Source organism: Crotalus tigris, unplaced genomic scaffold (genome assembly GCF_016545835.1).
Source record: "Crotalus tigris isolate CLP2741 ecotype Arizona unplaced genomic scaffold, ASM1654583v1 scf7180000024514.4999324561:1519799, whole genome shotgun sequence".
Lineage (NCBI taxonomy): Eukaryota > Metazoa > Chordata > Lepidosauria > Squamata > Viperidae > Crotalus > Crotalus tigris.
In genome coordinates this window covers 1,117,241-1,140,284 of record NW_024100687.1, presented here as the reverse complement: position 1 = coordinate 1,140,284, position 23,044 = coordinate 1,117,241, and the positions used below count along the sequence as shown (strand labels likewise).

Below are 23,044 nucleotides of genomic sequence, written 5' to 3'. Positions count from 1 at the left end.
GATGTGAACAAGCAGCCAATCCTGATGGTTGAAGGGCAACAGCATCCAGCTAGGAACTGCTGAAGGGCAGAATAATGTGTGCCAGTCAGCCTGCTGGGCATGCCAAAACTAGCTTGTTGGAAAAAGACATCCTATTGCTTGAGTTGAAATAAGATATATCCTTCTGTCTTATCAGCATTGATGTAGGGAGGAAGAGAGAGCAATTTTGAACTTTGCTTCAGGAAATAAAAATCTTAGCCAGCCTGTTGGGACCATTTATTTATTAAACATATTAATATGGCCACCCAACTTACCCAACTCACACTCCAGGCAGCTTAAATAGCTAAATTATTAGATAAATTACTTCTCATCCATTGAAAGATGTCTCTTCTTCCTCTCAATTTATTTCTGTCCCCAATATGCTATTTTTGACTTAGCAGACTTAAGATGTGAAGCACCACCTTCTTTCAAGCAAGTCTAGTCAAGTTCTAGACTTTCTCCATCAGAGGTGTGCAAGGTAGAAAGAAGAGGCATGGTCTTCTCAGCAGTGGCACTCAGAGATAGGCTTCCCTTCCCAGAAGATCAGTCATTACTGAACCTGACATCACTTTGACAAGTAATGAACTTTTTCACATTTCTGAGGTGGTTTAGAGTTGTTTTCATCCATTGTTATTAGCCATGCTAGCAACTGGTAGATTGATTTATATATTCTCAGTACTTCTATTTATTGATGGTTTCATGGTGATTTTAATAGCATTGTAAAGCGCTCCAATAATCCACAGAATGAAATTCGGATGTTTTTAGTAAACTGTTTAGGAACCTTATTTATTTAGGGAAAGAGCTCTGTGTCTTTCATGCATTCCTATCTGAATTAAGTATAAAATATAGCAAGAAACATACATACTTACAGATACAGGCCATTTAACAAGAACTACTGTAAATGCATAGATTGCAATCCACATGCGCTCAAAAGCGCATACATTTTTTAATAATTTCCGCAATCTTTATACATTAAATCAAAAGGAAAATATAGTGAAATTATTAACCTGATTTAAAAACAAAGGGAAGAAGAAATATTCTGATCATGGACACTATTGCATTATAACCATAACTGAAGTTATTGTGTTCTACCATGACTGTAATGAAGTCTGCTTTTTTCCCCTTTTTAACGCCAAACTACTTCCTTTGGAATAAGGAATTGTGGTTGGTTGCATAGTCAGACGGATGTTTAAACTGGATTGGCATTTTTATCTGCCTATTGAGTTATTTCCAAGGACCTGGGAATAGGCAGATTTTGTTTGATGGTGTTAAATGTATTATCCCAGGATGTTAGCTATTTCAATTTTGGCTGGCTTTTGCAATTGACTGATGTGGGTTTGTCAATGCTCATGCAGTTCAGGTGGTTCTCCAGAAGTTTAGGGCTGTGCCTTTTCTATTGGGAGTGTATTTGCTTTATTTTGCCACAGTCATTCTACTTCTATTTGCAGGTATTTGTATTTTGTGGTTTTTCTCCAGTTCTTTCTTTTGTATTCTGCTGCTTTCAGGTACTTCAACATCCACCATCAAGACTTTTTCATCATTCTTATTAAAAATTGTTAAGTCTGGGATATTATGTGATAGGTCCTTGTCTGTTTGAATTCCTAAGCCCCAGAGTGCTTTTGCTTCTTCATTTAATAGAAATTTTCTATTATTATTTTTCTTGTCCTAGTAGTTCTTGATTCCAGGCAAATGCTATTTCTTGAAGATATTCCAATGCACCATTATTGCTACTTGTTCATGCCGTTGTTTGTAGTCTGAACAATCTTCTTGCAGAACTATCTAGATAGTCCACTGTTTCTTCGGCTTCTTTGTAGAGATGGAATTTGCTATCTGTTGCTATCAATATCTTCTCAATTCTAGCTTGATATGCATTTTTCTTAAGGCTTGGTAATGTGCAGCCAAAATTAACGTTTCTGATTCTTTTTTCAATTTTCTTATTCTTAACCAATGCCAGGTCTTCTTGTTATCTGTTTTGTCTGCTATTTGTTTTTTTTTTAATGTACTGGCCATGTAATACTTTACATTGCTGTGTCTCTTTTCTATTCTTCAGTTGGTCTTTTTTAGGCCAATTTGGTCTCTCCAGTATTCAATAAGCCTTCTTTATGTACTAGCTTCAATGCATCTTCTTCATTGTCTTTCAGATATTCTTCCAATGCCTTTTAACTGTCTGGTGTACTTGCATTCCACACCCCCATGTAGAGTTCAGATGGCTGCTCTTCAAACGGCAAGATGCTCTTTTCAAAAAATGAAGAAAGGATGGTGTCACCATCAGCCCAAGCAGAGGACCACATGCAGCTCTCTTTTGCATCAATTATGGGTGTTTGGGGAAGGGGGCAGAGCTAGAGAAACATTGCTACAGTTCTTTTGTTACTCCTTATGTGGACATGCTGGTTTCCAGCTGTTTTGAATCAATTCCCAGAATCCCCATCCAGCTTAATCAAAACATACTGGGAACTGATGAACAATATATTTAAAGGTGGAAAGAGATTGCGTTATATGATGAGTCATCAGAAGATCCTACTGCCCTGCTAAAGGTCACTTCAAAATCCTCTTTACAAATTGCAGGCAAAGTCATGAACGTGAAATGACTGTGAAACTGAAGGAGACTAGCAGATGACCAGACAGAGTATTTAGCATCTAAGTCTCTGGAGTCAGAGTTGTTCTCCGAGGAGGCGAGATCAAGAGGTTAGCTGAGGCAATGGTTGTATTTGGGAGATGATCTGAAGGCGGAGGTTGAAGTAGATGGACGTTATGGGGAGACAGGCGGCTGGGCCAGGCAGATTCTCCACAGAAGTGTTGAAATCCTAAGAGAATAAGCTGAACATTTTGTCAGAGAGGAAGAAAGCAAGCCAAGCTCTAGGGAGGACCAAAACTACTGGAAGATGTGATAACTGGATTTCCTGCTGATTTTTCTTTTTTTAAAAAAAACTAATACTCTAGCACAGGGGTCTTCAAACTTGGCCCTTTTATGTCTTGTGGAATTCAACTCCCAGAATTCCTCAGCCAGCAAGTCATAAAAGGGCCAGGTTTGAAAACCCCTGCTCTAGCAATTGCAGGATTGATCACCTCCCTTCCATTGAAATCCAGTCAGGACAAGGATGCTAAAAAAGCAGGCCCCGCCCAACTCCTCTCTGCATTGTTCCCCTAATTAATTCCTCACCCTGAAGCTGTTGTTTGCCTCTTGGGACCAAACATACCAGAAAGGATAAGAGTTAACACACTGCTGATTGGCTAACCCTTGTCAGAATCATTAAGTCACTCTTCCCTTTTTGGAGCAGATTTTCAAATGGATTAGCTGACCTTGGATAATCTAAAAAAGCTAAGCACTGTCAAACCTTATTAGGACTTGGAGGGGAGACTGACAGGAGACCCAGGGCTGTAGGCTACACTAGAAAGTTTAAAAAACAACCTGGAAGAAAGCAATGGGAAACAACTTCTTTCATATTATGATGAAAACTACATGGAAATTTCCAGAAGTCACCTGAGATTGAACTTGACTCAAAGGAGCTTTGACCTTTTACATTTGCAGTGTTGTTAAGATTGCACTGGTTCAGTAATAAGCAAAAGGCATAAACACAACATAATATCAAAGATTAATGTTGCTAAATTTGAAGAAAACGAGGAAATAGTCATTCCAAAGCGGGAGCAAAGAGAAAGAAGCAACTCACACTCAGTTCCGGGGAGTTTAGCTAAATATGCAAACACAATGCAGTACCCTAAAGTGTTTGTCCCTGCATGCATAAGGCTAAAAAGGGAGTTAGGGGATGTTGGCAAATTCCCCCCAGTTCTCGGATGCTTGAAAACATCTTGACATACAGGTCGTCCTCGACTTACAACAGTTTGTTTAATAACTGTTCAAAGTCACAATGGCACTGAAAACAGTGATTTATGACATATGACCATTGCAGCATCCCCACGGTCACGTGATCAAAATTCAAGCACTTGGCAACTGACTCCTATTTATGATGGTTACAGTGTCCTAGGATCATGCGATCACCTTCTGTGACCATCTTCTGACAAGCAAAGTCAACAACAACCATGTGATTTACTTAACAACTGCAGTGATTCACTTAACAACTGTAGCAAGAAAAGTCATAAAACGGGACAAAATTCACTTAACAAATGTCTCACTTAGCAACAGAAAGTTTGGGCTCAATTGTGGTCATAAGTTGAGGATTACCCGTATTTAGTATGACAGTCTTCATGTGAATCACATGCATGTATGGTTGAACAAGCTGATAGTTCTCTCTGCAGTCAAGAAGCCCAATAAGGCAGATAGATTCTCAGATCTTGGATACAGCTTTCAGCTCACAGGCATAAAGATCTTTTAAAGCAGGAATGTCAAACTGCCGGCCCGCAGGCTGGATGCGTCATGTCAAAACCACGCCCACCCTATTGCCAGCAATGGGAAAAAAGTCACGATATGTCGCGACACGTCACGTGACATCGTGAATTTGACACCCGTGTTTTAAAGGAATTAGTCATAATTCCTTTAAATAAACAAACTATAGTCAGGTGTGACAGGATTGACAAAGTTTGCATGATAAGATCAACAACAACAATTGCTCAGCCGGCATCTGACAGGAAAAGTCAATGGGGAAACTGGATTCACTTAACTGCAATGATTCACTTAACCACCATGCCAAAAAAGGTAATAAAATTGGAGTGACTCACTTAACAGCCATCTTGCTTGACAGGGGAAATCCTAGTCCCAGTTGCAGCCATAACTCAAGGAGTACTTGTGTTTGCATTTGCCATTAGGTCACAAATACATAATGGCTTTATTTCTGTGATGATCATTATGCATGTGTCATTATTTTGGCCCCAGCACCATTTGCTATAGAACCACTGGAACACAGGATAAATGCAATGGTCTACCTGTCGGTTAAGAAAAACTTTACAGAAAAAAAATTATTGAAGGAGTGGAAAGAAGAAACATCAAAGGCACCATGAAGGAGGTACTAAGTGGTTTCCAACTTCTTTATACCCAAATTTGTCCTCTTCATGCAGGAATGTGATGACTTTGTCACAACCAAGCAAGTCTGGTTAACTTATGCTACCAAATGGCAGCAGTGTCTCTAGTCCTCATTTTAAACTGGGGGATTTTTTCACATTGTTTTGCAGATTTTTCCCCCCTTGAAAAGCTTTTGTAAAAATTATTACTGTCCTGCTTTATTCTAAAATAACCAGAATTCCCCTTTTTTCAGTTTGGATTAACACTACAGTGCATGACATTCAATATGGAATTCTGCTTGCCCAGAATTACAATCTGTAGTAAGATTGTATTGCAGTGTGCTGCAGCTGCCAAAAAAGCCAACACAGTGCTAGGCTGCATTCACAGTGTCAACGCTGCAAATACTGTATATTCTTGCTTTGACAATATGCAGAACTGTCTGGTATTTTTAGAGTTAATGCAGAGCAGAAGAGGGTGGAGGGGAAAGCCTGGGAAAGAGAGAGGAAGGAAACCTTTGACCTTCACACTAATTGGATAATGTGATATATGATAGCTAATTTAGGGAGAGAACATGCTGATAATTTAATTGCTCAGGGGAAGAGAATTTAGATCTTGGCATACCTTCATTATGCCTGTGCTGACATTTTGTAACAATAAATGACTTTTAGGAAAATCAATGCCTGGAAGTTCTTTGAAGTGTTTCATTAGCCGGAACCATAACACACAGAGGGATAGAATCATGTGAAGTGTTAATACCACTTTACAACGTCTTGGTAAGGCCACACATGGAATACTGCATCCTGTTTTGGTCACCACAACATAAAAAAGATATTGGCACTCTAGAAAGAGTACAGAGAAAAGCGACAAAGATGATTAGGGGACTGGAGGCTAAAACATATAAGGAACTGTTGTTGGAATTGGGTATGTCTAGTTTAATGAAGAAAAGGACAAGGGGTGACATGATAGCAGTGTTCCAATATCTCACGGGCTGCCGCAAAGAAGAGGGAGTCAAGCTATTCTCCAAAGCACCTGAAGGCAGGACAAGAAGCAACAGGTAGAAACTAATCAAACTGAGAAGCAACCTAGAACTAAGGAGAAATTTCCTGACAGTTAGAACAATTAATCAGTGGACCAAACTGCCTCCAGAAGTTGTGAATGCTCTAACACTGGAAGTTTTTAAGAAGAGACTGGACAGCCATTTGTCTGAAATGGTATAGGGTTTTCTGCCTGATGACCTCCAAGGTCCCTTCCAACTTTATTATTGTTATTTTTGTTATTATTGTTATTGTAGGTTGTCCCGTTGCTTCAACTGTGAATTTCCAAAGGCGAAAGAGGCATTTTTGTGAACCTGCATTGCGTTGTCTCTCTTTCTTGATTTTTCCTTATTCAGTTTTCCAATGCTGCAAAAGATCTGGTGCAATCAGCCTCAGCTCCCGCTGCATCCTTCATCACACCTTCCATAGTTTGCTTACTGCTTCCTTTCTTTTGCCTTCATACAACTGATCCCCAACGGTTGAAACTAAATCCATGCCCCAGTCATTGAGTTTCCCCACAAGTGTTCCCACCTACATTTTCTCATCTTGCTTGCAGGGCTGTTTTGTCAAAAACAAAACAAAACAAAAATCTCATCCAAGTCCAAACACATCATTTCCACCGCTGTGGACCTGCCAGCTCTTATGCTCATATCCTTGATGGAATTTATCAGATTCATTAAAATTCTCTGTCCTATTAGTAGCTAACACAGCTTCTCCTTGAGTGGCCTCTGCTCCTTCAGATGACCTTTCCGGGGATTATTTCAGTTCTCCCTTCAGATCATAAACTCCCAGTAGCAGCTTGCTCTAGCAAAGGGGAAATTGATGAGGGATCCACTTTGTACCTATTCAGACTCATCTTCACACCTCTCTAATTAATAGCAATAGCACTTACTTATATACCACTTCATAGTGCTTTACAGCACTCTCTAGTCTAAGCGGTTTGCAGAGTTAGCATGTTGCTCCCAACAATCTGAATCCTCATTTTACCCACCTTGGAAGGATGGAAGGCTGAGTCAACCTTCAGCAGGTCAGGATCGAACTCTTGGCAGTGGGCAGAGTTAGCCTGCAATATTGCATTCTAACCACTGCACCACTGCTCTTTAATTAAGGCAGAAACATGGCCAAGGAGCCATTTTTTTATATGTCATGTCTCCTTGATATTGTCTTTTTCTCATCCCCAGCTCATAATGGAAGCATTTTAAAATAACCTTTGGCTGTTTCAGCTTTAAAGTAGTATTTTCCACTTTCTCCTTACACAATTTTCAGTGTGAACATGATCTAGCAGTTTCATCAACAATGTAGTTGATAACGTGATCAGGGAGAGGCCAGCTCATATTGGCTACCGCAGTTGCATCTTATTTCTTGCAATCATTGTGCATTGTCCTCCATGGACATTTTGCCTAAATAATTGGCTTTGGGACTTCTACAGAATGGCATTTTCCAAGCTTTTTTTCATAACTTATGTGAGCATCTTCTATACATAGGTCACGGTTCTTCAAACCTGGCCCTTTTATGACTTGTGAACTTTTATGACTTGTGGAGTTGAAGTCCACAAGTCATAAAAGGGCCAAGTTTGAAGAACCCTGACATAGATTTAGAGGTCTTTAAAAAGAGGACTAGATCCAAGAAGTCTATGTTAACATGGTCATTGCTATCACAGTACTTTCCCTTCTCAATTTTATTCTTGAAACAATTTTGTGAGAAGTTAGATTGAATTATGATACTTGCTTAGATCAGTCATTTAATTTCATGGATAACCTTTGTCTTCCCAGTCTAACCATAGCTCCACAGTAGAAACTTAATAGAAATTGGAAAAGTTTAGCACTATGCATGGCTGGATAACCTGTATGTTAGTGCATACACCCCTATTGTCAACTTGGCTTCTCTCCCCATCATACCATCTTCTTTCCTATTCCATTGCATTGTCTACTTATGTTTCATGTGGAAATATAAGACGGTGCCCCCAGTTCCAAAATGGATGCACTTTTTAGAAATATCTCTTGACCAATGTTATTAATGACCACCAAGAGAATCAGTAGAATCAACCCCATCCCTCTTTTTCTTGCAATAATAGTCATTTATCTTGTCCACCAGGTGCTGCATTGAAAACTGAGGTAGGATTAAAATAGATCATGATCATCAGTTTTTATCAAGTACATTTGCAAATGAGCAGCCACCATCCTTTTTTTTTTTATTCTTTTGCCCCCAAAAGAAATGCTTGCTCTAGATAATAATTATGAAAAAACAGAGGGTCCACCATTTCTCTTAACATGCATTGGATACTTTCACCACCTTGAGTTATTTGTAAAACTAATAAAGATGGGAAATAAAGCAAGTAAGTAAGTCCTAGGCATACCAAAAGAGATATTAAAACTCACTGAATCCACTAAAACTCATCTCTCAAAGTTTGATCCCTCCAGGCTTCTGTTGTATTCCAGTACTTGTGGCATCTAATTTGTCTGCTTATTCATCCTGGAGCCAGTTCAAGATGCTGATACTTAATTTTTAAAGCAAAATCTGTCCTGACATGCAAACATGTCCATTATAGACGTAGGGAAACTGTCTTGGAAACATTCTCTCTCTGTCCTTCTAACGTCTAACCTAGATCCTAATTCTTCCTCCTTCCTCTGTTTATTTCTTTTATCCATCCATGTGTTGTTGTTGTTTTTAGTAAAATACAGGAAGGGTTTAACTTTATCCTTTCCTGAGCTGTATGAAATGTATCTTTTGCCATTGTCATTAATATAATCCTTCTCCTCCAGCATTTTCCTATATGGCTGCTGCCCAATGTAGGTGCCAACTTACTTTAGTTGGGAAGCTTTGTGCCTTGGGTGACCCTGTATGGCAGTGGTTCTCAACCTGTGGGTCGGGACCCCATTTGGGGTCGAACGACCATTTCAAGGGGGTCGCCAAACAAGGCTATCCGCCATTTTTTTCCTCTTTTCTTTGGCCACGTCCCTGGCACCCGGTGATGTATAAGTGGTTGGGAGTCACCACAACATGGAGAAGTGTATTATGGGGTCGTGGCATTAGAATGGTTGAGAACCACTGCTGTATGGCATAGATATACATTTTCAGCACTCTTTGCTCAGCCCTCTCTGGACCATTTCCCCCCCCCCAATACCATGATGAAACAACTAAGGTGACCAACCGTCCTCCTTTAGGGAGGACAGTCCTCCTTTTGTGAGTTCTGTCCTCCCTCAAAAAGTGTCCTCCTACATGTCCTCCATTTCGATATTTGAAGACTAATCTGCAGGGCTTTTTTCCCTCATAGAATGCTCAGAACGGCGTTCCGGCATCTTTTTTTGATGTTTTTTTTTTCAACTTTTGCATGAGCTGTGCTATTCCCCCTATTGGCTTTTGAAAGCCAATAGGAATTGCTACTGAGCGTGCCAAAACACCCAGCCGACAAACTTTGCACATGTAAGTTGTCTGCAGCGAAGGCAAATTGGCAGGAACTTGCACCCCTCCCTGCTACCCAACTACACCATCTCCTAGTTAGTCACGAAGATACCTTGAGGAGACTGGAGTGGCAACGCCATGGTAACTTTCTCTTGATCTTTGGCCCTGCTAGGGCAATAATGGCTGTGGGCACCAGAGGCAGGAGCGGTGGGGCTGCTGTGGGCGGGGGTGTGGGGGCGACAGTGGCCGGCTGCCCCCTGTGCTGTGGGAGCCGCGGGGCCTGCTCTACACGGGGCTGTGTAGGGTGGGTAGTGGTGCTGGCAGGGCGACTGCAGGTGGGGTGTGTCGACGGGCTGCCCCCCCCCAGGGCCGGAGCCGGAGCAGTTGGTGCTTTGGGAGCCACGGGGCCTGCTCTACATGGGGCAGCAGTGCTGGCAGGGCGGCTGCGGGCGGGGGCGCGGCATGTAAGCATAATTAAAATATAAAATGTTATTGTTACAAATGTTTTTTATTATGCATTTATTATATTATAGTGTATTCTGTATTGTTGCAATGAATAAAATGTTTCTTTTATTTACGATATTTTTTCTTCAATTTATTTGTGTCCTCCTTTTCATTGTAAAAAAGTTGGTCACCTTAAAACAACACAACCAGATTTCAGGATGGGGGATATAACATAAACAGTATGGTTACGTATTGGAAATGATCGAGCTTGTAGCTTTTATTTCAAGCCTTAAAATTAATATCTTCAAAAATTATCTGGCATTTCCACATGCATAGTTACTATGTCATGGACTTCAGTGGACCTCAAAACTGGGGGGGGGGTGAGTAAAAAGAAGAGGGGGAATGACATCAACACAAGGAGCAAGGAGAAGAAAAAGTTGGGAGTCAAGTTATCATTCTGTCTAGAAGCCTCCCAGAATCTTAAACAGGGCCTGCTGCTCCTGGAGGCTCCATGCTTTAACTGTAGGCAGGAAAATGTTCTTATCTTCAGTCAAAGAAGTACTGTTTTGCTTTTAAGATATTCTATGGGTATCAGTTAGGAATGTTCTTTTGGAGGCCTTTTCTGGGTATGGAATGCAAATATGTATTTATGATAGGTTATCTGCCCCTCTCTGCTGCCACCTCTTCTGCCCCAGTGCTTCAACCCCCTTGAAAAGGCCATCACCACTATTAAAATCCAGCTTTTAATTCTCTTAGTGGTGCTAAAAACCTATAATTGTCATGAACAGGATAGTTTGGGGGAGGTTAATGCTGGGAGTGAAGGGATAACTCTGTACTGTACCTTCCCCAAAATATACAGCCCTCCCTCAAATTAATCTGTCTCTAATTGCTGCTAGTTTTAAAGGCTAATAGCAGAGGTTTTATTTTTGGATAGGAATTTTTTCCCTACGCCAAGTGCACATTTTAAGGCATTCTTATAAAGCTGGGAAATTGAGATAAAAAAAAAAAGTAAATCGGGATTCACTGTTCAATTCAGGTCCTGTCACAGAGCTAGTTCAAAGTCTCTAGTTGAGGTTATTTTACAAGGGCAATAGACTTAAAGATATTAGGCTATTTTTAACACATGTGGCATGTAGTTTCCTCCAAAGATATGCACCATTCCTTCGAAAATGTTCTCTGACTTGGCCTTGGGATTATCCGGGCAATTTATCTGGACCAGAAGCTCCTTCAGGTTCACCTCTAAATTGTCTTTGAGGCAACACACAGGGGCAGTTTCCTGGAGAAGCCAGTTGTTTATTTATTTTATTTTTATTTATTTATTAAATTGTTATGCCTCCCCCCATCCTCCCTATAAGATGACTCTAGTCTAGCAGATCTATCAGTTGCCTGTACCTTTTCCAGCCTGAAGAGGGTGTGAGACTTCAGTTGACACTGACACACTGGCCTTCATATCCAAAGTTTCTGAACAAATGAATTCCTAGTGTAGACCTGTAGGGGAAGAGCTGTGTTAATCTATGGTAGGCAAGTATAAAAAAGTCTGGCCAACTTTTCTGACCAACAAATTCTATTAAAAGGCATAGGTTATGTAAGCTACAGCTAACATTTGTTAGTCTATTAGTTTGCTAGTTAGAGTTCCTAGGTACAGCTTCAGACTCTGAAGCACCATTTGTGGATCAGAATGTGTCCTTCCTTGGCAAAGACCTCAGTCCATTCCTTACCTGACTCTTCTCAGATAAATAGATGTCGCCTCTTGTCTGATTAAATGTCTTTAATATCACATGCCAATTTTTACTGCCACATTAGATTTCTTTGCTTCCTAAAGCCCCACCCTAGCTTTGCACACACCTGTGTAAGTCTATAATTTTGATTCATGAATCATCCATGCCCCAGGATCACAGCCAAAACCTTTTAAGAAATCAGCAAACATTTTTCATCTAGGTTTTTCATATGGTGGTGATTGTGTGCTGAATAGTATCACCATCACCACCATCATCACCATCACCACCACCACCACCACCACCATCACCACCACCATCATCACCACCATCAGTATTGTTATCTCATGCTGCAATAAAATGTGCTAGTGTTGTTGTTGTTGTTTTTTTGTCATGCCTTTTTCACATTTCCAATCAGAATCAGTTTCCACCTATTCCATTCTATTTGGTCTGCTGATTTTTTTTTTCAGTTTGTTCCCAAAAATGAACTATTAGGTTCATAACTACTAGGTTATTTTCCCACTAGTAATATCTTCATAGCATGACCCAAGCATTGTTTAAATGATATAAAAGTCATCCCCATTCAGTTAGAACTGAAGAAGTTTCTTGGATGAGATGAAACATTTTCAAAGAAAAAGAAAAAAGAAGAACCAAGAAAGTCCACTTGTCTTGTGGAAAAAGCGCCTTTGGAACATCCCCATTACAAGGATCATTCTGTAAAATTTACCCTGAGGATGTTTTTTTGTTTTGACAAAGAGACATTTCCCCAAGGTTACTATGCAAAAATGGTTCCATTTTGCAGAGTCCGGTAAAAACAACATTGATACTTGGTGGGAGAAGAAGGAACTAATTTCCTTGTTCAAATTCAAGACATTCTAGTCTTCTTCACATCCAAAAGGGAATTCTGCACATTCAAATATATTAATATGTTGACAAGAAAAGTCTAGGAACATTAACTCAAAGGTCTCTTTTGTTGGGAGGCTTAATCTAGTTGTCTAAAGAGTGGCTTTGCTTTGATGGATCTGGGAAATAAGCATTTAAATTTACCAAAGTACTTATGGTGATTGAATGCATCACTGAAACAAAGGTCAAAAGTATACATAGTTTTGCATAAAATGTGCATATGATGATTTACATAGAGATGTACATTGAGAAATAATTATTAATGTATAAAATGTTGATGGACAACTTCATGGCTCTTGCTTTCCTTAGCGTGGCTCATAAGGGATTCTTCTCCTATTTCAAAAGGCAATGGGGCAACCTTGCTGTGCTTGTGGATCTTTATTCCTCGTTATGGACACTCCCTCCTCATTATGTTCAGTGGGAATCTGGATTTCAACCTCAAAGTTTTGTCCCAATAACAATGGCCATCCTAACTGAATGTTCTCCCTCTCTCTATAACCCATTCCTCATCTAGTCATATGCTCTGCAATATATACCAGCTAAATGAATAATCATGATGGATTTTCAAGTTGCTGAAAGTATTATGCAACAACTAGAACCATTGCAAGATACACCTATGGTCATTCCGGGATGAAACAGCATGATCTTTAAAGCAATTAAATTCAAGATTTTGCCAAAATTTCAGAAGGAGTTCTACCAGGTTCCAACATGCAACCATTTTGGTAAATATTGACTCAGACTTTACTTTGGTCTTATCCTTTGACTCCCTGGGGTGGGGGAACTTAAAGACATGTGTTAGCAATGCAAAAGCAACCCTTAATGAAATCTAAATCTTCCTCCTTTCATTCAAGATACATTTTGTTTTTGACCAACCCTAATGATAAATAGAGAGATTTACTCATGATTTGTAAGCTAGATAATATACGAGTGTCTCAGACGTACCAGGGCTTGTCATTGGATCCAAAACAAGTTCTATCAGCCCTTCAGAAAAAGAATGTGGAAAAAGGCTGATTTGGTGCATCAATTAAGCTCTGTCAGGCATATGTTTTCCTTCCAAATAAAAGAAGAAAAAATGAACAAAACTGGCTAGGTGGAAATTACAGGGGAAACGTATAACAGTAAGAACACTGGAACCCATTAGTTTGGGACCTGTTCAAGTAGAGGTTGAACAACAATCAGGGATATTTGAATGTAATTCTTCCACAGCGAAGTTCCGCTGAGTATAGATTTTGAATCTTTCTGATTTTAAGCCATGGGTTAAGTTATTCTACTTTATTTGGGAATAATCAGTCCTATGATGTACAATTCTGGATGCTACAGGTTAGTGAGGAAGACAAACTTAGATCAGTTAGCTAAGATTAGTGCCAAACGCTACAGTTACCATCTGTAAGAGGCTGAGAATCCCAAAGTTGAAAGTGACCACTTTATATATATAAACAGTTAAGTTTTTTGGGACAAGTTGGAAATTCTACTTTTTAACAAAGTGGTAAGCCTTTTTAAAAGTTTTTAATGGGCTTCCCATCTCAAAATGGTAATTGATGGTTATCAGTAATCATACTTAGGGAGAAATTTCAAAAGGACCACAAAAATCCGGGGCCTTGGAACAGCAGGCTACTTAACCTTGTTAGAGAGCAACCAAGATGCATGGAAAACACATGTGCATTAAATCTTGCAGATGCTTAAGATATGGAAACCATGAAAAAGCTGGTATGGTTCTTGAGATGATGGAAGTGCCACACAACTGATCATTGTCCCATTCTAGTTAAATTATAAAAATATTGGCAGGACCTAATCAAAAAATTCTTGATGGGAAGATCAATGTAGTCATAGAGCTAATTACTGAGAAAAATGGGGAATTCTTGCTACATTGGCTGGATTCTTCAAGCTGAAGCTGAACATCCTCTGATGGAGATGCTATAGTTCTAGTTTGCCACTACAGGTGAACGAGGAGGCTTAACAATAGGCCTTTGAGTTGAACTCTGTTCTTGGTGACTTCATGGACACATCATGCAATTTTGTTGGTCCACAAGATGGAAAAAGCTTCCTGCTGACTTTTTCCAGGAGTCTTTTTTTTTTTAAAACCATCTTGGTCTAGCCTCCAGCCTTAGTATTCCTTGGTGGTCTCCTATTAAAATTTTAATTAGGCCCATCCCTACTTCCAAGCCCAGACAGGTTTGACCAGATGTCACCACCTATTCCATCTGTAAGATATTATGCTCTGTATTGATTGCACCCATTGCTCTATGTTGCAATATCAGGGTGCTTGAAGTTTAAATGACTTAGATGACTTTTGGATGGAACAGATGTAGTTGGAGAATGGGAAAGAAAAACAACTTACTGTGTGGAATTGCTCCCAATTTTGCTCCCAAATACTACTAAATCAAGCATGAATTCAGAAATGCCCATAATCTACAATGCATCAGGTGGAATAGGAAGTAATCTAGGAAGTTGTCAGCCCTTCAAACTTGGAAACAAAAAAACATGCATGCTAGTACTTTGATTATAAGGTTAGAATAAAATAACCAAATCTTGCAAATCTGGATGTGCTTACCCCCTCTCTTTCTTTATCTTTGTGAAAACTAGAGAGGGTCTTGTCTGAGATGTTTATTCAGGGTATAGTTCTGGCCCAGATGCAGTTTTTTTTTTTTTATCTAACCATGATTTTTGTTGTGACTCTTCTTCCTGTTCCTTGAGGTGATTCCTTCTGACCTTTGAAGGCATTGCATTTGAGTGTCTGCTCAGCTAAATCTAAAATAAAGTACCGTGAAAAGGAAAGGAGGGATATACTGACACTTATCATCTGGTCGAGACTCATCCTCTGGATCTCACAGAGACTGAGGGGGCACATGGATCACCTAGTTACAATATTCTTTCTAGGGACAGATGCACTTCATTTACTTTATTAAAATTAAAGTATTTCTTTCAAAGCTGGCATCTATATATCTAGATTGGCACATCTGATGATGTTTCTTTTTCACATTTGTTTCTTTTCTAATGATGTGTGAACTGTTTGGAGATTCCTAAGCATCTATCTAAAAGCTTACTGCGATAGGTAGCAGCACTGTACTAGCAAAGGGAGGGAAAATGCTTGCCGTCTTTGTTCGAAGGTAGAAAACCCAGGGAGAATAACTGATAGAGGATTGATAAAGCCCCTTGCTTGCAAAATTGGAGCTTTGAAAGAAAGGGCAAGATGAGTCTTGCCAAATCATTTGGCCAGAATCAGCAAAGTAGTAGACATAGGAGCCAGAAAGGCTGCAGCTTTCCTAGATGACGTTCTTCAGCCTCCCAAGTTAAATTAAAATATATTTATTATTTAATATGGCATTTTTATTCTGCTCAAGGCAGCATAACCTGGAGGCCTCCCCTATGTTTACCCCCACAACAAGATCCCAGTGAAGTAGGTAGAGAGATCCACCTGGCCAAGGTAGATGGATCTCCATGTTCAAAGAGGGATTGAACTTGGGTGTCTCCAGCCCAAGTCCAGCTTCTTGACTGCTGTATTATTCCTCTGCTAAGTGACCTAACTGGGTAAATAAAAATATGAAAATGGCTTAAACCAGTGAGGGCGAACCTTTTAGAGACCGAGTGCCCCAAAACTGCCCCTGCCCTGCCCACCGCCCACCGCCATGCCTGCCCTGCCCCCAGTCTGCCCTGCCCCACCCTCCCACAGGGCCACCCACTGCCTCCACAGCCCACCACAGTTCACCCAGGCGGCCCAGCAACACCATGGCAGCCACACCCTCCGCCCGTGCCCCACAGCATCAACTGCGCACGACGGGGCATGAGGGTGGAGTCTTGTCCCCACTGCCCGGCTGCCATTTCCTGGGTTGAGCTGCTCCATATGGGCCGCACTCGGGGGCAATTCTCCTCCAGGGGGGCTGCTGGTGAGGAGGGGCCATGGAGAGAGGCGGAGCTGGAGCAATGGCGTGCGTGCCCACAGAGAGGGCTCTGAGTGCTGCCTTTGGCATGTGTGCCATAGGTTCACCACCACTGGCTTAAACCTTAGAAGAGCACCAAAATCCCACAACAGTTTCCTGGCATGATATTATGTGGAATTTCAGTAAGAACAAAGAATGAGGATTTGATCATCTTAACTCTGACATATTTGTTTATTTTGATGATCTTGCTATGATTCCCAAATTCTGAAGAGGATACAGTCCTGGCATTAGGCAGAAAGGGTATTTTCAGGTAGTCCTTGACTTACAAACACAACTGAGCCTAAAATTTATGTTGCTAAATGAGAAATTTGTTAGTGAGTTTTGCCCCATTTTATGACTTTTCTTGCCGCATTTGTTAAGTGAATTACTGCAATTGTTAAGTTAGTAACACAGTTGTTAAGTGAACCTGGCTTCCCCATTGACTTTGCTTGTCAGAAGGTGGCAAAAGATGATCACGTGACCCCGGGACACTGTAACCGTCATAAATATGAGTCAGTTGCCAAGAGTCCAAATGTAAATCACATTTTCATGGGGATGCTGCAACAGTTGTAAGTGTGAAAAATGGTCATAAGTCACTTTTATCAGTGCCGTTGTAACTTCAAATGGCCAGTAAACAAACTGTTGCAAGTCAAGGACTACCTGTATTTCTTTGCAGTATTATACATTGCTTCCTCCACAGGGCCTTGCAGCAATTTCTAATTGTCTACCTCTCTGTTGCAAAAAGAGCTGAGCATTCACCTTAACTTGTTCTTAGCTCATAAAGTCAACTGCTACTTTAGATACAGTGTAGGACACTGCACTGTCAACATGAACATTCAATGGCCATGCTGAAGGACTTCTTACAGGTCCTTTCCCTTTTGGTAGCAACATAACTTGGAGGTACCTAGGTAGAGTAGAATCTGCTTTCTGATTCCATATTCAGTGTGTACGTCTGTGTCTCTGTGTCTGTGTGTCTGTGTGTCTCTGTGTGTGTGTGTGTTTCACACAGACTTCCAAAACGGCCTTCCCTCTGCATGTAAATACACACCACTTGACTTAGCTGCCCTAAGTTAGGGTGACAATCTAATATCCCTTGACAAGCTCCCCAGGTTTCCGATCTGAGATTGCTATTAGTTCCTTACATCCGCTTTTGAGAAAGTTGGAAACAAGGCTGATGACTTCTCATGATAGAAGCCAGTCTCTAGCATACACACAATCCTCACTGATGGTTTCTTTTGGGAGATGCTATCAGGAACCACATGTTTCTCCAGAAACTCCTCTGTTTTGCAGCTTGTGAACAGAGATCAGAGTAGTAGATCAGGAGATGCCTTTCTGCATGTCCGTTGACATCAGGGCAATAGAAAGCAGGTATTTGCATAAGCAAGACCAAGCTCTCAAAAGCAGATTAGCTGTATTACTCATTCTCTTCACGTTATCCAATCAGCAGTTATTCCTACAGTAGAAGTACATGTAATTCCACCCTGGGCACTATAAAGGACAGAAGAATCCAGATATGGGAACATTAATTGGAAATTAAATACATAAAGACACTTTCAAAATCAGCTTTAAAATAAGCCACAGAGCTGAAGTGGGGTAATGTAGTGGTTAAGATGGGAAGAACTCCCTGCTCAGTCATGGCTTCAGCTGTGATGTTTCATCTGAGCCATGTAGCTGTCTTCTTTCTCTGTCTTCTTGCAACAAAATCCTTTGATGGGCTTCCCTCTCAAATGTTCTGTGTTTTAGCAGCTTAACAGTATGTATGTATTGAGATGGTAAAGAGAGAGAGAGGCTGCTATTGTCAGACCACTGAGAATCCAAAATTCTCCATTTGCTTGCAAATTAGAGGTCTACAAGTTGATCCCCTGGTGTGCTTTAATTCCCCAGAGTTTTATCATCTGAAAGCTACATCGCATCACACTGCTTCTCATAAATGATGTACAGACAGCCCACTTAGATGTTAGGTTTACATTATCTGCTGAACCTCCCAACTTCTTACGGCTTAGCCTGCTGTGTGAACCCATCTCTTCTGGTTAGGTTAGGCTTCAAGCTAAAACACAGCTTGATTCAACAAACAGGTTAAAGTGTTCAGTGTGAAGGCAACAAAAGACCCAGGGAGTGTAGGGAGAGTTTTAATTTTATCCATGCTAACTCTTTTAAGAATTCTTCAGGGGATGGGTATAGATAGGATTTTAACATTATTCATGAAACTAACTCTCTTAGGAATTCATTGGAGGGTGGGTTTAGGTCTGATTGAACAGGGTTTAATTTCTTGGCAGGTGCTTGCAGATCTACCTATTTTAAGCCAATGATATAGACTGGCAACTGGCCAATTTTCTACATATTGTCTGCTTCTTTTCTCCTCCCCTGTTTTTTTGTAAAAGCAATTGTGTTGTAACCGCTTGTTCTGTAGAAAAAGACTGTCATCACCGTCCCATACGTCACCTCTTTTAGTCTAAATAACATGAAAGATGCTAGTAAGGGCAACAGTAGTCCTGAATAATCCCAGTGGCTATCAGGATACTTCACAAAAGGGACTGGTTGAGAATGGTGGGGGGAGGGAGAAGAACAATCTGCAGGGACAAGTTTGAGAAAGCAACCAGATTAAACTGGCGTGCCCAGGGAGGGAGTCCTTTGCACAGATCCCTAGGCGGTTGAACAGTGGAGACAGATTGTCTGTCCTTCGACAATTAAGTTGTCTTCTGTGATAACCTGGGAAAATACTATTACCAAGCACAGTTGCCAGCATTTGCCAATCCAAAGAAAATACACCGAGTCTTCCCCCAACCCAGCCTTAATGTGAATTGAGACGGTAACAAACTCCATCCATCAAGTTTAAAAGTTTTTTTTTTTACACCTCCAGTTCTCAGAGAAATAGATTTTATTTTAACATTTAGCTTATTGTTTATGTTGGTGGAGTTTTAAGTTTTTATACTTTTTAAAATGTTTCCTTGTGACATTCAGAAATTTCTGATTTAAATTGCTTTATCGAAAAATAAAATTTTGGAAAGGACGTCAATCTTTTTGTTACTGCTGCCTTCTTTTTTTGTGAGAAATATGCCTCCACCCCTGGTTTTCAATCTTGCTCTCTGTTCTCATTTCACAGCACTTAGGAGTTCAACACCCCCTCCTCTTTTAATTCACCCAGTTTGAGGCTGCTTAAAAGCTGGGGCTGAATCTGTTCAACTAGGTCCAGAGACTAAGAAGTTATAGCATACTTTTTTCCCTTTCTTGTTGAGTTTGTAGCATAACACTTTTTCAGTCCTCAGGTCTCAGGAATCTTTTTTAAATTTTAGAAGCATTTAACCCACCTTTGGAAGGATTTCAGGGGTCATCTAGTCTTATACACATACCTTCCCCAGCAATACAGGTCACCCACAGGTAGAGCAGCAGCCCTGTTAGGTGGCTTATCAGCATTTGTCTAATGAAGGACAATCTGAGCTATCATCAAGCAGTTCCTACTATCATAAATGTGTTCCCAGGGTAACCACAATCCTTCTTATATTTAGGCAAGATTCCAGTATATGTGTTTTTTGTTGCTCCAGAGAAACTTTCTCCAAAATGGAAATACTGGTGACTAGGTTCAGGGAAGGTCCATCTGAAGCAGTGTGGACAATTTGAAGATGTGTGGACATCAACTCTAAGAATTCCCCAGCTGGGGAAATTCCCCAAATTTCCAGCTGGAAAATTTTGGAAGTTGAAGTCCACACATCTTCAAGTTCCCAAAGCTGAGAAACACTAATCTGGAGCAATGGAAAAATGATTTGCCCATGAGTGATGATCAAATATCTGACAATCTTTATTTCTTCACTTTCTTGCGCCTGAATTTCTCCAACTCCTGCAACATTTTCACATGCAATTCGATCTCAAGGTTTTTGCCAACTTTGTCAACCCAAGGAACGTTCAGCTATTAATATTACCAAGGGCTACTGTTACCCAATATAAACAAATACATTTTATCAGTGCTGGTTTCCTAACTTAGGTTTTTGAACTCAATGACCCTCAGTAACACTTTAGCTCATGTCCAGTGTCTGGATGCTTTCATTTGAGCTGTCATGTCCCTATGAGACAGTGAGAATTCATCAACCACCCCTTGTATGTGGGTCACCAGAGCCAAAAGAAAACAGCAGCAGTTGCAGGATCCCCAAAAGAGTGAGGAACCCCAAGAGGGTGAGGACCATACAGAAAACATCTATGAGAAGCAATAGCAGCTGCCTAAGGGGAGAAAACACGTTGAGCAGAAAGAGGGAAGCAATGCAAGTATAATATTTGGGCAATCTGCCTTTCTGCCCTAAAAGTGCAACCATTTCTAAGTTAATGTAAAATTGGGTCACTGGACCTTGAAGAAATTAAAAAGAATTTAAAACTGAGCCTGATCATTCCACTTTGAGTTGCAGTCTGGAATTATCCAAACTCTAAATATTTCACAAGAACAAAATTTGCCAGTTAAAAAGGGCCACAAAGCAAAAGGGCAACAAAGCTGTGAACTCCGAGTTCCCTCAAGCAGTGAAAAGTTCTGAAGCAGAGATGCCTGTCTGGCCCCTTTCTCCTTTGCCATACAGCTGGTCCTCGACTTACAACCAAAACTGAGCCCAAAGTTTGTGTTGCTAAGTGAGACATTTGTTAAGTGAGCTTTGCCCCATTTTATGACAGTTCTTGCCACAATTGCTAAGTGAATTGCTGCAGTTGTTAAATTAGTAACACGATTGTTGAGTGAATCTGGCTTCCCCATTGTCTTTGCTTGTCAGAAGTTCGCAAAAAGTGATCACATTATCCCAGGATACTGCAACCGTCATAAATGTGAGTCAATAGCCAAAATTATCTGAATGTTGATCCAATGACTATGGGGATGCTGCAATGGCCGTAAATGTGAAAAGCTTTTTCACTTTTTTCAGTGCCATTGTAACTTTGAATGGTCACTAAATGAACTGTTGTAAGTCGAGAACTCCCTGCATTTCATTTCTTTACAAAGACAGAAGACGAATATAAATGGAAATAAGCAGCAGGACGATTTCTTCCATCAGGCAAACAAATTCCCACCTTGCATCCCATCTTATCCCCAGGGGAAGATAACTTGTATCTCAATAGTCCTCAACGTATGACCACAATTGGAACCAGAATTTCCATTGCTAAGCAAGGCAGCTGTTGAGTGCGTCACAGCCAAGTTTACAATCTTTTTTTTGCTATGGTTGTTAAGCAAATCACTGCAGTTATTAAGTGAATCACACAGTTGTTAAGTGAACCTGGCTTCCCCCATTGACTTTGATTATGCTGGGAAGATTGCAAATGGGGACCACGTGATTCCAAATATACCTGTTGCCAAATGCCATGGGAAAGCTGCAACAGTTGTAAGTGAGAGGGCCAGTCATAAATCACTTTTTTCTAGTGCCATTGTAATGTCAAAGGGTCACTAAACGAATAGTTGTAAGTGGAGGACTACCTGTATTATATGTTTCTGGACTTTCTTTTCCTTTCTCTGTCATACAGAATCTGAAGCACAGAGCCAAGAGGGATTCCACAAATTGTCTGGTCCAACAACCTTGTGATGAAGATATCACCACAGCACCCCTGGCAGAGGGCTACCTAGTTTTGGTTTAAAGCAGGGGTCTTCAAACTCAGCCCTTTTATGACTCATGGACTTCAACTCCCAGAATTCCTCAGGCAGACACACGTGCCTGGCTGAGGACTTCTGGGAATTGAAGTCCATGAGTCATAAAAGGGCCGAGTTTGAAGACCCCTGCTTTAAATCTTCCGGCAAAGTAGAGGTTTAGTTTTAGGAAAATGAGAGGGATTTTGCAAAGAAATTAAAAAAAAGAGATTCCCATGCGCTCAGCATTTCATAGTTTGCTATTAAATTTTTATTATTTCTTTTGCTGTGCTGAACAGAGCCAGGCCTGGAGGAGATATTTTGGCTCACCCATCAATGGTGCTTTTTGTTGATAAACAGTGTTTGCACATTTCCCAATCAGTATTTAGAAAAGAGGCTCCATTGTTGATGAAAGAGATGCAATAGATTTTAAAACTTTTTCTCATCGTTTCAATTCAAGATAAGAGGGGTGGGGACCAAGGAGCAGGAAGGGGTTGGTGGTGGCAAAAGTCTCCTATACTGTATATCTTGCAGGAAAAAAACTAAAACTGGTTTTCCTACCTTCCAGGAATGTTGGGAGACGGTCTGACTGCAAAGTACATTGTGATCCTTGGATGCCAGCTCTGTAGAAATCCAGACTGCTATTATTAAATTGGGAGGAGAAAACCCGTTTAGATAAAAGTTAGATTCTGATCATAATAAACAGCAATTAAAAGCAATAATTAATGTTTGCTGTGTTTTCACCATCTATTATCAAGTATGAAAGAAACTATGCATTCAATATTTAAAAAATGCAGAGTTCCAGGAAATCTGTCTTGCCAATTCACACAAATTGGGAGTGGATAGTTTAAACCGTGTAGATTTTCTTTTTGCTACATTGGCTGAATATTCCTTACCTTTCAGCATGCCGGTGTATGAATCATATTCCGGAAATGTATGTATTGATTTATTTATAAATCAAATTTATAGGCCATACTGAATCTGAATGGTGTATAAGATAAAAGCAATCGATACAACACAAAAGGAAGGAAGCAATAACTTATCAATTAATCTATCTACAAACTCATACACAT

The 23,044-nt window shown here is 40.4% G+C and overlaps 1 protein-coding gene across 1 annotated transcript in view; it reads right to left on the bottom strand.

Moving 5' to 3' along the window:
• Window positions 1–22,568, bottom strand: part of MYL10 (myosin light chain 10) — a 106,462-nt gene extending 83,894 nt beyond the window's left edge. The window contains exon 1 of the mRNA XM_039333976.1: window positions 22,533–22,568. The gene's annotated coding sequence lies outside the window, so the exon portion shown is untranslated. The remainder of the gene's footprint in view (window positions 1–22,532) is intronic.
• Window positions 22,569–23,044: the final 476 nt, after the last annotated feature.